Source organism: Miscanthus floridulus, chromosome 8, assembly GCF_019320115.1.
Source record: "Miscanthus floridulus cultivar M001 chromosome 8, ASM1932011v1, whole genome shotgun sequence".
Lineage (NCBI taxonomy): Eukaryota > Viridiplantae > Streptophyta > Magnoliopsida > Poales > Poaceae > Miscanthus > Miscanthus floridulus.
This window is the reverse complement of record NC_089587.1, coordinates 16,982,334-16,998,041: the sequence shown is the minus strand read 5'-3', so window position 1 is coordinate 16,998,041 and position 15,708 is coordinate 16,982,334. Positions and strand designations below refer to the sequence as shown.

The 15,708-nt window shown below is 46.3% G+C and overlaps 1 long non-coding RNA gene across 1 annotated transcript; it reads right to left on the bottom strand.

Annotated features, from left to right (window-relative positions):
- Nucleotides 1-12,497: 12,497 nt before the first annotated feature.
- On the bottom strand, nt 12,498-14,707 carry LOC136471233 (uncharacterized). The gene is made up of 3 exons (XR_010761968.1): nt 14,623-14,707; nt 13,685-13,825; nt 12,498-12,698 (listed from the first exon to the last, which is right to left on the bottom strand). It is a non-coding gene; the product is annotated as an uncharacterized lncRNA (long non-coding RNA).
- Between the last annotated feature and the right edge of the window lie 1,001 nt (nt 14,708-15,708).

Below are 15,708 nucleotides of genomic sequence, written 5' to 3'. Positions count from 1 at the left end.
CTGTTCCTGTCCTTTTAGTTTCTAAGAAAGATGGGTCTTGGCGGATGTGTGTGGATTGCCGAGCAATAAATAACATTACCATAAGGTATAGACACCCCATCCCTAGGCTAGATGATATGCTTGATGAACTTAGTGGTGCTATCATATTCACTAAAATTGATTTAAGAAGTGGATACCACCAGATTCGTATGAAAGAAGGAGATGAATGGAAAATAGCTTTTAAAACAAAATTTGGGTTGTATGAATGGTTGGTAATGCCTTTCGGGTTAACCAATGCACCAAGTACGTTTATAAGATTGATGAATCATGTGCTTAGAGCTTTCATTGGCAAGTTTGTTGTCGTTTACTTTGATGACATCTTAATTTACAGCAAGTCTCTTGATGAACATGTTGAACATATCCAATGTGTGCTTGTTGTCCTACGTGAACAAAAATTGTATGCTAACCTTGAGAAGTGCACCTTTTGCACCAACAAGATAGTCTTTCTTGGATTTGTTGTTACAGGACAAGGAGTGGAGGTAGATGAAGAAAAGATCAAGGCTATACGGGACTGGGTGCCTCCATAGAACGTGAGCCAAGTAAGAAGCTTCCTTGGACTTGCTGGTTTCTATCGGCAGTTCGTGAAGGATTTCAGCACTATTGCTGCACCAATCAATGAGCTAACAAATAAAGAAGTGCTCTTCAAGTGGGGAGAAGCACAACAGAAGGCATTTGAAGAATTGAAGATGAAGTTAACAATAGCCCCAGTCCTTGCACTCCCAGATTTTGGTAAGTCATTTGAAATAGAATGTGATGCAAGTGGAGTTGGGATTGGAGGTGTGCTCATGCAAGGACGAAGGCCAATTGCATACTTCGGTGAAAAGCTAAGTGGTCCAACTCTAAATTATTCAGTTTATGATAAAGAATTATATGCTCTTGTTTGGAGTTTGGAAACTTGGCAACATTACCTTTTTCCTAAAGAATTTGTGATACATTCAGATCATGAATCATTGAAACACCTTAAAGGACAACTGAAACTGAATAGAAGACAGACAAAATGGTGTGAATTCATTGAATCATTTCCCTATATTGTCAAGTATAAGAAAGGAAAATAGAATGTTGTAGCAGATGCGTTGTCTCGACGTCACACTTTGCTAACCCAACTTGACACTAAGATTCTTGGATTAGAAAACATAAAAGGTTTATATACAACTAATTCATATTTTGCTGAACCATATTCCAAGTGTCGAGATGGCAAAGGATGGAAAAACTTTTATGTGCATAATGGGTTTTTGTTTCGAGCTAACAAACTATGTATTCCAAAGTGCTCTGTTTGAATTTTACTTGTGTAGGAAGCCCACACAGGAGGACTCATGGGCCATTTTGGCGCCAAGAAGACAAAACAAGTCCTTACCAACCACTTCTTTTGGCCAAAGATGAGAAGAGATGTAGAGAGACATGTTCTTTGCTGCGAATCATGCCACAAAGCTAAGTCTCATGTGAACCCTCATGGATTATACACTCCTCTACCTATCCCTATTGTGCCTTGGGAAGATATCTCCATAGATTTTGTTCTTGGTTTACCTCGAACCAAGCAGGGAAGGGATTCCATCTTTGTTGTGGTTGATCGTTTTAGCAAAATGGCACATTTTATCCCGTGCCACAAGAGCGATGATGCTTCACATATCACTGAATTGTTTTTCAAAGAAATTGTACAACTATATGGAGTGCCACGAACCATTGTTTCTGATCGTGACACCAAATTTTTGAGTTACTTTTGGAAAACTTTGTGGGGAAAACTTGGAACATGGTTGCTATTCTCTACGACGTGTCATCCATAAATGGATGGACAAACTGAAGTTGTGAACCATACTCTATCAATGCTACTACGAGCAATCCTCAAGAAGAACTTGAAACTTTGGGAAGAAAGTTTGCCACATGTCGAGTTTGCATACAACATGGCAGTACACTCGACCACTAAATTTTGTCCATTTGAAATTGTATATGGGTTTAAACCCATTGCTCCCATAGATCTTTTGCCTTTACCTATGTAGGAACGTGTAAACTTCGATGCAAGCAAGCGAGCTGAGTTTGTTAAGAACCTTCATGATAGAGCTCAGACAAACATTGAAAAGATGACAAAGATGTATGAGAAGCACGCTAATAAAGGTCGAAGGAAGGTGGTATTTGAACCAGGAGACTTGGTTTGGGTGCATCTACGCAAGGACAGATTTTCTGAACAACGCAAAAGCAAGTTGCAAGCCCGAGCTGATGGTCCTTTCAAAGTGCTACGCAAGATCAACGACAACGCTTATAAAATTGATCTGCCTAGTACTTATGGTGTGAGTACCAGTTTTAATGTGGCCGACCTATCTCCATTCTTTGGATTGGAAGAGTCGAGGATGACTCTTTTTCAAGGGGGGAGGATGATGTGACCACACCAGCGTCGGGGACCTCTCCAACCACCTCGGCGAGCTCTCCGACCACTTCACCGACCTCGACGACCTCTTCGACCACCTCACTAGCTGATACACCACTCCAAGTCCCTACTAGACTAATCACCCGTAGCCACGCCCAAAAGATACAGCAAGAGGTGCACGCGCTACTTTGTGAATTTCAATTAAACATTGATGGTAATTTTGAGCTACCTAAGTCGTGCATGTTGTTATTACTCAGGTTCTCCGAGAAGGAAGACAAGGATACATCAAGAATGGATCAGAAAGAAGAGCTACGTTCGAGTCAACCCAGCATGACAGAACCATTTAGATGAAACAGTCATACCTTTTGTCTCCCAAAAGCTATGAAGGAAGGAGTCATGACCAAAATATTAAAGACTACACAGAAGCCCAGAAGACGTGTAGGAACTGAAGACCACCTCATAAAAGCTCTAGCCAGTTGACCTTCTACCTCCCAACATGGTTTCTTCAATTCACATCTATCTTAGAGACTTCTCATAGTATAAATACCACCTCTAGGCTACTAGAAAAATACTTTTGATGATTTGATAATTTCAGTGATATTGCAGCCGAGCTGCCGAGTGCTTACTCAAACCCTTGTTCTTCCTTGTTCTTCCTAGACTTGTGAAGAGATTCCTCTAGAATCCACTAGTTCGTGCTTTGCGGGTTCTAGTACGGCTGCCCCGCCTTGTGTGGATTAGCTCCGGTTGTGGTTTTACGGTCATTCGGAGATCGAGTCGAAGTCTTCGTGGTTTTGGTGCCTCTCTCCCCGTTGCCTAGTCGCATCCAACCTTGGTCAGGTATAAAGCTAGTTACTCCGCTATTCTTCAGCAAGTTATCCTTTTATTTCCCGCTGCCTTGTTGCAAGTTATCTTGATCGTGACCTGCTGTCGTGAAGATCAGGCCAACTCCCATACTAAAATAGTTCAGTACCTATCACAATATCTTGTGGTGCACGTCGACTAGTACCATGCATGCCTTGATCTTATGGGTTGGGCCACCTCTGATAGTACGACCCATGTCTTGTCTTATGGATACCAGGGGTCATATCCCCCATAGTCGTTTTACTCCATCTAAACATCATCTAGAAATCATAGTTCCAATGGTTAGTTTCTTCGAAGAGTAAAATTCATGTCCGGTACTCAAACTTGGCGTGAGGTGTCATGTAAGTTCATGTACTTCCAAAATGGTATTTTTAGGTCTCTAAGCTTGGTTTTGGATCTCATATGGGTCCAAACCAACCTTAACTCATTTCTAACATGTGGGGCACTCGTGTTAGGTCCACTCATCTCTCCGACTCTCCGTGTTCGTCCATCCTCCCGGCTCCAAGATCGTGAACTCTATGGTCACCACCGGTTCCAACACTCCACGACATCCTCTGGTGCGTCGTCGTCGAGGCCACCGTAGAGATCGGAGACACCGACGTCGAGGTCTCTCTGGTCACTCATGGACAAGAGCAGCGGTAGGGTCATGTGGTGCCCCGGCCATGGCTGCGCACACGCTGTGGGGTTCATCGAGCGCGTATGTGGCCACGGCGGCGAGGAGCATGACGGGCTTTTGGGTTTGGAAGGCCCAAAGCCTTATATGTTGTAGCTCCAGTGGACCTGGGACCTATGAGAGCGTAGGCTCATGGTAACGAGCCGGGCCGGCTGCAAGCCCGCTCCAAGATCATGAACTCGGTGGTCACCACCGATTCTAACATGGAGGTGCTGCTCCACGAACTCGGTGCCAGGCGCCATCGCTGTGGCATGCGCCCACTAGCTGCCATTACCGCACGAGTCCAGACACTAGCAGATGTAGCCCTCGGCATCATGGAACGCACGATGGAGATCATTGTTAATGAAAGCATGCAGTCGATTCAGTATTAGCATGCCGCCCTCCTGTCGTGGCTAGCCGCCTAGGCCTTGTCCTGCATTAGCATGTCGCCCTCCACACAAGCACCACCACCTCTACCACATACACGGACGTCGAGGCCAAGGCCGGCACCCGGCAGCACTCCACGCGCCACCCCCTCGCTGCCACCATCACCATCGTGGCACCGCACGAAGAAGACGCCCTCCGTGTGACCTCCTCCATCCCCGGCTACCGCGCCGTGCACCTCAAAGCATGCACCCTCGATGGTGGTGATGCGGTCGGCACTCGCGTACGCATCCTGTCCTCGGAGCGCGCGGCCGTTGAGCCCTAGCGCTGCGCCGCCGACATCTAACACCACCAACCACCTACTGCTGTTGCTGCTTCTTCTTCCCGAACTTGAGCATCAGCGGTAGCCCAATGTAGCCATGGCAACGAGGAGCCTCCACGTAAGGTGCACCACGACGGCCCCATCTAGCGTGGCTGCGGACAAGAGCAGGCACCCGGACGCCGCTACAGCCCACGAGGTCTTACGTTGTCGCGTGGCATAGGGCCCTGCCCCCGTGCTCGAGGTGGAACACACTGCGTCATGCGCCTGACCGTGAACACGGAGGCCAGGCCAGTAGGGTCCGGGTGGTGCAGACCGTGGCGCTAGGTAGGGAGGTGCGGCTCCACGGGGTCAATGTCTTCTCTGAGCAGTGGTATGGTCAGTGGGAGAGCATGTTGGGCTAATCCAGCATATGCACTAGTATGGTGAGTGGACTAGAGAAGCCAAGTCAGCAAGTCACGTGGGAGATTCAAAGTTTGAAGTCGAATCAAGGCGGCGCGCGGTGAGCGCACCCACGACATCGTGGTGGAGCGGCAGTTGCGCTGAGGGCTCATTGTATCCATGTTTTAGTAGTTTATTCGCATGTGTGAGTGCTTTTGTAATGGCTGGGATATAAAGCCAAGAGTTAAGACTTGTTAGCAGTTAGCTAGTCTAGAATTGTCGTGCATTGTAATCAAACTTATCAATAGTGAAAAGGGGCACTATCTCCCTGTTGACAATTTCTAGTTCATGGTGCACACAGTGTTCTTGATCAATTTCATCAATTGATTTCTCACGTTCTAGGCTAGACACCGATCAAAGCTCGTGATTGCTGGTCCTAATTCCTACATTTTGGTATCAGAGCCGCAATCAACGAAGCAACCACCACATAGTTCTCATCCATAGGGTTGACTGGCGGAGATGGAGATGGCGGTCGAGGTGACGGTGGGCGTGGGCACTAGAAGGTGTTCCCAACTCTGTCATCGACAAACTTCACTAGTTGGAGCATCAGGGTGTAGGCGATCATGGAGGAGAAGGGGTGGTGGGAAGTTGTGGAAATGACAGAGGGCACATCGACAAGGCCACAGTCAGAGACGGTGGTCGGCAAAGATAGGAAGGTGTGGGCGCATCTGTTCTAATGCTTGCCGGATGACTTGCTCATGCAAGTAGCCAAGAAGAAAATAGGAAAAGAAGTCTGGGACTGCCTGAAAGCGAGATTTGTGGGCGCAGATCAGGTGAAGGATGCACGCCTGCAAGCGCTTAAGGCGGAATTTGACGCGATGAAGATGAAGGACGAGGAGCCCCTAGACCAGTACGCTGGAAAACTGACAGCTATGTCAGTCAAGTACGGTAACTTGGGGGAACGCTAGAGGATGCAGATCTAGTCAAGAAACTGTTCGATACTATGCCAGATCGCTTCATCAGCGTCGTTGTAGGCATTGAACAGTTTATGACTTGAAAACACTACCATTCGAGGAGGCGATCGGGTGGTTGAAGGCATTTGAGGAGAGAATTCAGCGGGGAGATGGAGGATCGGGAGCCAAAACTGATAGCAGTGGCCAACTGCTGCTCACTCAGGCGGAGTGGGAATCACAACAGAAAAGATTTGACGGTGAATCCTCAGGAAGAGGAGGAAGATAGTCGGATGGGGGGAGTCATGGTCATGGACGTGGCCGAGGGAGAGGCCATGGTCGTGGCAGGCCTGAGGAGGCACAGGGCGTGGCGAAGAGAGACAAGGGGCACATTCAGTGCTTCAACTACAAAGACTATGGACACTATGCTAACAGGTGTCCAAAAGAGAGGAAGGGTGAGGAGGCTCATCACGTGAAGGTGCCGAAGCCGCTTGAGCACGCGCCATGTCTGCACCAAGCTTCAGTAGGGCAGCGAGCAGTGATCCTGAACGAGCAACGCTTGTTCCTGGAGCTACATCTCACTAGCGGTGGGGCCAGCACTGGTAATATCTGGTACTTAGATAACGGTGCTAGTAATCATATGACTGGGGATCTATAAAAGTTTAAGGAGCTTGATCGAAAAATTGCTAGGAAGGTTAGGTTTGGGGATGGTTCAGTAGTAGATATTGTTAGAAAAGGTTTAGTCTTATTTCAGTGTAAGAACAGTGCTGATCAATGGCTGCTACATGATGTGTTTTACATTACCAAGTTAAAAAGCAACCTAATAAGCTTAGGTTAGCTCACTGAGATAGGTCATAGAATTAATCTTGATGATGATTGGCTTGAAGTGGTAGACAAAATGTTAGGGAAACTGATAATGAAGGTACAGAGAACAGTGAATCGTCTGTACAAGATAGAATTGCAGCTAGCAAAGCCAGTCTATCTAATGGGGAGTTTAGAAGAACCTGCATGGTTGTGGCATGCTAGGTTGGGTCATGTCAATTTCAAGGCTATGAAATTGTTGGTGGAAAAGAGAATGGTTGCTAGAGTGCTAGAGATTACACACCCTGAACAACTATGTCATGGGTGTGTGGCTAGGAAGTAGACTAGAAAAGCTTTTCCAAATGCTACCACATTCAGGGCTAATAAACCACTTCAGTTGGTGTATGTTGATTTGTGTGGGCCCATTACTCCAGCTACATCAGCTGGGAATAAATATTATATGCTCTTGGTGGATGATTATAGTAGATGGATGAATGTGTTTATGCTGAAAAGTAAAGATCAAGCAATTGATGCTTTTGTGAAATACAAGGCAGAAACTGAAAATCAAACAGGGCATAAGATCAAAATGCTCAGATCAGATAGGGGTGGGGAATTCCTATCAAGCATATTTGCAGGTGTATGTGAGGATGTTGGGATCAAGAGACAACTGACAGCCCCATATTCACCACAACAGAATGGTGTGGTGGAGAGAAGAAATAGAACAGTAATTGAAATGGCAAGATGCATGCTAAAAGGAATGAAAATTCCATGGAGGTTTTGGGGTGAGGCTGTCAGACATGCAGTATATTTACTGAATAGACTTCCATCAAAACCAATGGGTGAGCAAACTCCATTTGAAGTGGGAAAAACCACACCTTGGACATCTCAAGGTGTTTGGCTGTCTATCACATGTGAAACAGACATTGCCAAATCCCAAGAAGCTAGATGACAGAAGTCACAAAATGGTGTATTTTGGTGTGGCAGAAGAAAGCAAGGCTCATAGGTTATATGATCCTGTGCAAAAGAAAATTGTTGTGAGTAGAGATGTGATATTTGAAGAAGGAGCAGAATGGAAGTGGAGTGGAGACTCAGTAGATAACCTGATGGAGTTTCAGGTTGAAGATGAAATTGGTGTCGACAACAGACACTGGGAAACAATTAATGTTGATGAAGAACCAATTCAGGCACAATAAGAGCAAGGGGGAGCACAGGGTACAGAAAGCTCAGGTAGTGTACCAAATGATCCACAGTCTCCTAGAATTGTGTTAAGAAATGATGCAACAGAAGAATTTCCATTGCAAGAAATTTTAGAGTCGCATAATGATGCATAGTTAAACCCAGAGTTGCTAGAGAATGGTCTATCAGATGAGGAACCAGTGCATTTTAGGAGTTTGAATGAAATCTACCAAAACACATATATAGTGGAATTGGTAGATTCAGACAATGAGGCTTTACTTGCTAAAACAGATGAGCCAACTAGCTATAGTGAAGCAGCAACAGATCCTGAGTGGGTGAAAGCCATGAATAGTGAATTCCAATCTATTCAGAAGAATAAGACTTGGGAGTTGTTAGATCTACCTGCAGGTCACAAAGCTATTGGATTGAAATGGGTATTCAAACTGAAAAGAAATGTAGATGGTGAGATTATTAAACATAAAGCTAGGCTGGTGGCCAAGGGCTATGTGCAACAGCAAGGAATTGACTATGAGGAAGTATTTGCACCAGTTGCCAGAATCGATACAGTAAAAGTGATCTTGGCATTGGCAGCAAATAGAGGGTGGAAAGTGCATCATCTGGATGTGAAGACAACCTTCCTTAATGGTGAATTAGAGGAAGAGGTCTATGTGGCTCAACCAGAAGGTTTTGTCACAAAAGGGAAGGAACAGTGTGTTCTGAAATTGAGCAAAGCCTTATATGGACTAAAACAAGCTCCAAGAGCTTGAAACATCAAACTGGACAAAAGTTTGAGGAAACTAGGGTTTGTGAAATGCCCAAGTGAATCTGCAATTTACAAGAGAGGAACTAGAAGAGATGCTGTAATTTTGGGAGTCTATGTAGATGATTTGCTTATCACAGGAAGTGAATCAAGGGAGATTGAGAAATTCAAGCAACAAATGGCAGTTGAGTTCGAAATGAGTGATATAGGACTATTGTCCTACTATTTGGGAATAGAAGTGGAACAGCATGAAGACTTTATCACTCTGAAACAGGCAGGTTATGCTAAGAAGATTCTCACCAAGTTTGGGATGGAGGATTGTAACTCTACCAGAGTACCTATGAATCCAGGGGCTAAGCTAGATGAAGATAAGAAGGGGAAAAGAGTAGATGTTACTGACTATAGAAGTGTCATTGGTTGTTTGAGGTATCTGATACACACAAGGCCTGATCTTGCATTCTCAGTTGGTATTGCAAGCAGGTATATGGAAAAACCTACTGTCATGCACCTAAAGGTAGTAAAGCAAATTCTCAGGTATGTGAAAGGGAGTGTAAACCATGGGCTTGTGTACACCAAAGGAGGAGATCTAGAGGTGTTGACTGGTTATTCAGACAGTGACCATGCAGCAGATGTTGTGGGAAGGAGAAGCACTACAGGGATGGCCTTTTATCTCAATGGTTGTCTGATAACATGGAACTCACAGAAGCAAAAGACAGTGGCATTGTCTACGTGCGGCCTATGCTCCAGCTTCGTCACTGAGACTCCTCCCTCATGCCACCACTCGCACGACTCACCGCCATCATTGTCGTCGCCGCTGCCGCTCTCGTCGACGACCACGACGCCTCACTAGGGATTCCCGCCGCCTGTGCCGAACCGCCCTCCCTCCCGCTCGATGAACTCGCCGTCGTCTTACAACGACGACTGGACCAAACACTAAAATCAAACGCCACAAAGATCAGAGAACGTGCCAGCTCATTCATTCCGTTCCAGATGATATAAAGTTTAATTCTTGCAGATGTTTATGCATGAGTTGTTGACAAATGTGATATAGTTCTTGGCTCATAATTTATACCTTTTCTATTTAAAGTACTTATAGGTTTATTTTTGAAAATGTCATAAAACCATAGTGTCACTTACTCCTCAATAGTGGGAAAAGTCCTACCAGAGCCATATATGGTCTTACAAAGTTCAAAAACCTTCTTCTTCTGCTTGTATTTGTATTGAGTTTAATCAAACCTTATAACCCTTGTTAAGAATTTTGTCATAGTCCCAAGATCAAGATTACGTACACACCACATACGCATGCTGCTTCTACACTAGAAGTACACAAAAATATACATTTAATTCTCTACCAAATAAATGCTCCATAATTAGTATGATCTCTCTCTGAATTTCTTGCAAAAAGAGATATGGCTATGCAAAAGAAAAAAAATTAAAAAAATGAGCAAATTAAAGGGCTCATGAAAAAATAAAAAAGAGAAAAAAGATAGTCATATCTCAAATAATCATAAGTTAGAGAGACCATGCTTGTCTAAGGAGTAAAATAAAAACCATTATCATTTTTCCACACACTTGCACATCTTGATCAAGGTTTATGATATTTTTCTTCTTGGATCATTTTTTTGAGTTTATAATATATATACAATGCAAGTATGCTATTACGTTTATCCCTACCTAAGCTCCACATAAACATGATAGAGTAGGATGAAACAAAAGAAGGCAAATTTCATGTTATGCCATGGTAAGAAATCGGACACCTTTTGAGTGATCTGAGTGCTATTTGAGGAGTAAGAATGAACTATGTGCTTTCTTTTGAAAAACTTATCAAAAACTCTAAGTACTAAGATGTGAAAATAGGAAGATGACTTTGCTTTGAGAACTATTCCATTTTTTGACATCTCAAGGATATAGATAGTGCCACATAACCCACTTGTATAAGATATGGCTTGAATTAAGCTTTGTGTTTGTTGTACATCTTGAAGATATCATGGTGATTGTTTGCTTTTCTCTCTAACCTTTACTCAAGGATGAGCAAAGACTTAAGTGTGGGGGATCTTATTGACGATGATTTCGTCAACATTCTGGTTGGTCAAAAACATCACAAAACTATGACATATGAAAGGACATAAGCCAACCATAAATGATTTTGGTTCAAATAACTTGGTTCCACATGTACATGTCCTCTATTTGAATATAGGTACACAGTGGAGGAAAAAACAAAGCTTGGGCCCAACTTAACACATTGGCCAACTCCACAAGTATGGCAAATGGACAAACCAACTCCACCATCATGATGAGCAATGCTTCTAGAAGTTGCCTACAGAAGATGGGCCAGATTTGGCCCCATATGGCCATCGCCTAGTTCCATGCTACCTTCTTTTATGACATCTATACTAATGAGATACACTAAATGACTGAGGGATGGCACTATCGAATTGACTTTGTGACTTTTAGCCAGATACTTGGTTTTGGTGAGGAGGAGCGGGGCTTCACTTATATCCATAATAAGGCTAGAGCTGAGATCCGTGACATTGCATACATGTGGATTGACAGGAGAGGTGCAGATAGCACGATTAGTGGCTTGCAAAGCTACTACTACATCTTGAACAACCTAATTAGGCACACTATCAATCCTAAGGATGGATCAACTTCAGATCTTAATGGGTATGTGAGAAATGTGCTTGCTAGGTAAAAGCCTAGTTTGGTTTTGGTGAATTGATAAAACCCTAAGTGCTAAACTAGTTTATCAAAGTGATTATGAGATAGGTAGCACTACTCCAAGTGATTAAGCATGTGAAGATCATGACAAGATGATGGTGATGGCATGGTGATGATCAAATGCTTGGACTTGGAAAAGGAGAAAGAAAAACAAAAGACTTAAGGCAAAGGTGAAATTGATAGTAGCTTTTTGTTTTAGTGATCGAGACACTTAGAGAGTGTGATCACATTTTGGATCGATAGCCATACTATTAAGAGGGGTGAAACTCATATCGAAATGCGGTTATCAAAGTGCCACTAGATGCTCTAACTCATTGCATATGCATTTAGAATCTAGTGGAGTGCTAACACCCTTGAAAATGTTTTTGTGAAAATATGCTAATACACATGCACAAAGGCGATACACATTATGTTTAGCACTTGGGAGCAAGGGTTCAAAACTTCACCGGCGGAGTATCCGTCCGTAGAGTGTAGATAGTCCGACGGTGCCACCGGCGCCCTATAAAGAAAAGACAAGGTTTTCACAGAGTGCACCGGACGCTGGTCACACAGTGAATGGACGCTGGTCATGCAGTGAATGGACGCTAGGGTCCTGCGTCCGGTCAGTGGCGCAATGAAGTCCGTCGGTGCCCTATACAGAAAAGATAGGGTTTCATAGAGTGCACCGGATGCTGGTCACGTAGTGACTGGACGCTAGGGTCCTACGTTCGGTCGTGGCATAGTGAAGGCCACCCTTGGTCTCTTGATCGGACGTAGATGATTGGACTCTAGCTAAACACTATTCAGTGTTCGGTCCTGCTGATGTGGCAGCTCATAGAGTAGACGGTGAGTGACCGGACACTAGGCGAGTCCGGTCAGGCATGACCGGACGCGTCCTATCACGACTGGAACCTTACTAGAAATGATCGGATGCTAGGGTCCTATGTCCGGTCACTTTGGCACTAGTTGTAGTATGTGGCAGAACCACCCGGAATAGCGTACTTACGGAGCGCTCGTCTTCCACCAGACACTAAGCACCCCGAAAGCCACTACCACGAGCGGTATCCGTCGGGCACACCCCGAGGGAGAACCCGAAAGATCCACATTTATCCCAAGGATCCAATAATGAAAACGAGTTACAACACCAGTCCATCTCATACATTAGAGTTTCTTCAAAGTACATTATTACAATACCAAATACAGAGTGCGGAATGATAAACAGCGGAATATTAAAAGATAACATCTAGCGATAAGATAACGAGGATTCCGTCTGAGCCCACCAGATGGATCCTCCACACAAGGAACTCCTCAAGCATCACCTGCAATAGGGGTAAATAAACCCTGAGTACACAATGTACTCGCAAGACTTATCCGATCAGTGGGAATACTTTCCCGACTCCAAGGAATATGCTAGGCTTTATGGTTGCTGGTTCTCTTTTAGCAAAAAGCAATACTAATAGTGAATCCTTATTGATACATTATTATCATCAGCCGGATTAAGTTTTCATCTAGTCAATCTATATAAGCACCTGTTCTACTTTCAAGCAAGGGTTGAGCAATCGATATTGTTCCTTCTCCTTTTTCACTTCCAGTTCTTACTACGGTGCTAAACCGCAGACAAGCCGTACCGGATAACCCGGCGATTCGCGAATCAATGTACCCAGCTGGGTGCCCCGAAGACACACGCCCCGCTTGTACCCCAGGCACAAGCAGGACTAACCCACCACTCTCCTGTCCTGGGTGTCTAGGTCCCCGTCCAAACTTGGACTCCAAGCCCCCGCCTCTGAATCCCGGACTCAGTGCGGCGCAAGGACCTCCACCACCTCCTCTTCCCATCAGTCGGTCCGGAAAGAGCCGGATCCGCGACAAGAGAGCAGCAAGTCTTCCCTGCGCCCATACCCAAGTATGTGCTCGGGACAATAGTCTGTGACTTGCCTAGAGTCATATGCAACGACCGGTCCTTAATCGACACAGACAGGGAAAAAGTGTAACCGGGCTATGCCCTGTTGGCCGCAGGACACAACCCCTCACACCCACCAGTACCAAATCCACATCCCTGTCCGGTCACCATTTTCCTTTCCATTATTTCATCATGATATCATAGTTTAATCACCTATTTGCGAGTAACGACAGGTTACTCACGCTACCGACATCCTGAGCATAGCAGCTACTCGACCTGTACTAGTAGGACTCATGGTGGATATATTTATGCATGTAGCTTCCATAAAATGCCTGTAACGTAAATGCATATCATATAGATATATTCAGTGATCATTTAAAAATAGGGTTATGCACCGGGGCTTGCCTTGGGCAGTTGCCGAGTCAGCAAAGTCAGTACCAACAGGCTCCTGGTCTCCTTCCTGCGTGAAAAGCTCCTCCTCGTACTCCTCGATCACCTCGTCGTACTCCGGATCGCCGACGAGTACGAAGTCTACCTGTTCGTGATCTACATGAAATGACGAGGCAATGATTACACTATGGCAACAGAAATTCTCAATGCAAAAGTACCTCTATTACATTACTAAGCGAGGTCTTCCTACTAAAGTCTAAGTTATACACCAGTACTACTAACAAGTATGACCGTGTCCTATATCCTTACAATGACTACGGATATTCATACTCCTAATGTCAGTTTATGATAAAGCAAGGATAACAACTACGTCCTCTAACGACTCGTTCTATGATTATCATCAGTACAGCAAGTATATACATGCCTAAGGAACCTACGGTAACGATTTCAAAACTAAAGTAATCGTCGGTTTGTCCCAACAAATCTTGCAATTAAGGATCGATATACCGCTAAGCTTCTACTTCAAGCTTATGAGCCTACCATCCTGACCACTAACGGTGAACCAACTGTACTAACAGGTAGGCGACATTTATGCGAACCTAACAAACTTTGTTTCGCTATTTTTGGACAATCATGCGATTTACTACTAATTATTGAAGTTCAGTTCATAACCTAAATAGATAAACAATTCCTAATACCATGAAATGGAGAAAATGAAACCTCCCTGACCGGCCCACGACGCGCGGCCCGACCCAACTCGCCATTTACTACGGGCTCTACGGTACTGTTTCTCTACTCTACCATTTTACACCAGCACCCTCCCACCTCCTCTTCTTCACCGCGAGGAGGTCCCTGGCCCCCCCAGGGCGCGCACCGGCGCGACGGCACGGCACCGGGCGACCACGCCGGCCTCACCTGAACCCCTACAGCCTACCTAAGGGGTCGATAGGTACCTGGATAGCACGTAGAAGCTACTGGAGGCGACGCGACGAGCAGAGATGCAGGCACAACCTCCCTCCCCGGCGGTGACTCCTGACCTGCAAGAGCGAGCGCGTTCCCGTGAGCACCATCGAAAGCGAGGCCAGCGCACGAGCTAGCGAGCCCCAGGGAGCACTCACCGACACCCCTGCGTTGACGGTTAGGTTGGAGGCGGTCTGAGCAAAGCTGGCCACGTGAGCTCGCGGCGGTGCGGTGATGACCGATGGGGGCACTACCGTGGCGGTGGGGCTGGCCTGCTGCTATGCTAGGACTGAGGTGCGCGGGGTGCTCAGGAGGACATGGCGAGTCTGTGGGTGCACTGAATCGCCACGAGGCGCACTGCGGGACTGGCTCGCCGCTAGAGGGCGTCGGCACGGCCTTATGGACCCGGTGGCGCGGTAGTCCAAAATTGAAGCGCAGTGAGTCGAGAATGGCAGCGCAGTGGGGTAGGCTAGATGACCGGCTGTCTAACGGAGCTGCAAGCAACGTCAATTTGAAAAATGGTGCACCCACTACGGCGAATTGGAAGAAAAAGTCGCGACGGCTAGGAGACAACGGATACAGAGGAGGTCCCGTCGCGGTATGGCTCACCAGCAACGTCAACGCTCGGTACTGACTTGCCTGGCCATGGGGAACTCCATGGCGTGCTCCTGACAGCCGTTCACACGGCCGCAGCAGCAACGACGAGCCATGGCATGGCATGTCTGCGGACAGCGCCAGAAAAAGACACGGCGGACGCGACGCCGAGGCGACAGCGCAGCGGCAGGTTTCTAAACGCGCAGGCGGCCAAGGGGTCAACTGGGGGTACCGAGCGCAGCCGCTAGCGACACGGACGCGGGACCCCGACCGACCACGGCCACAGCGGGGGCAGGGCAAGGCAGGCAGAGCACGGCCGGCGGTTCGAGCGCGACACATCGGTTGGCGAGGCGAGCAGCAGCGAGGTAGAGCGCGTAGGCGGGTAGCAGCCAGGCAGAGGGTCAAGACGCGCGGGGCGTGCGAGTGAACGGCGTCGTCAGCCCAGCCGAGCGTGGCAGTAGCTCAGGCCCGCGCAGCACAGCGCG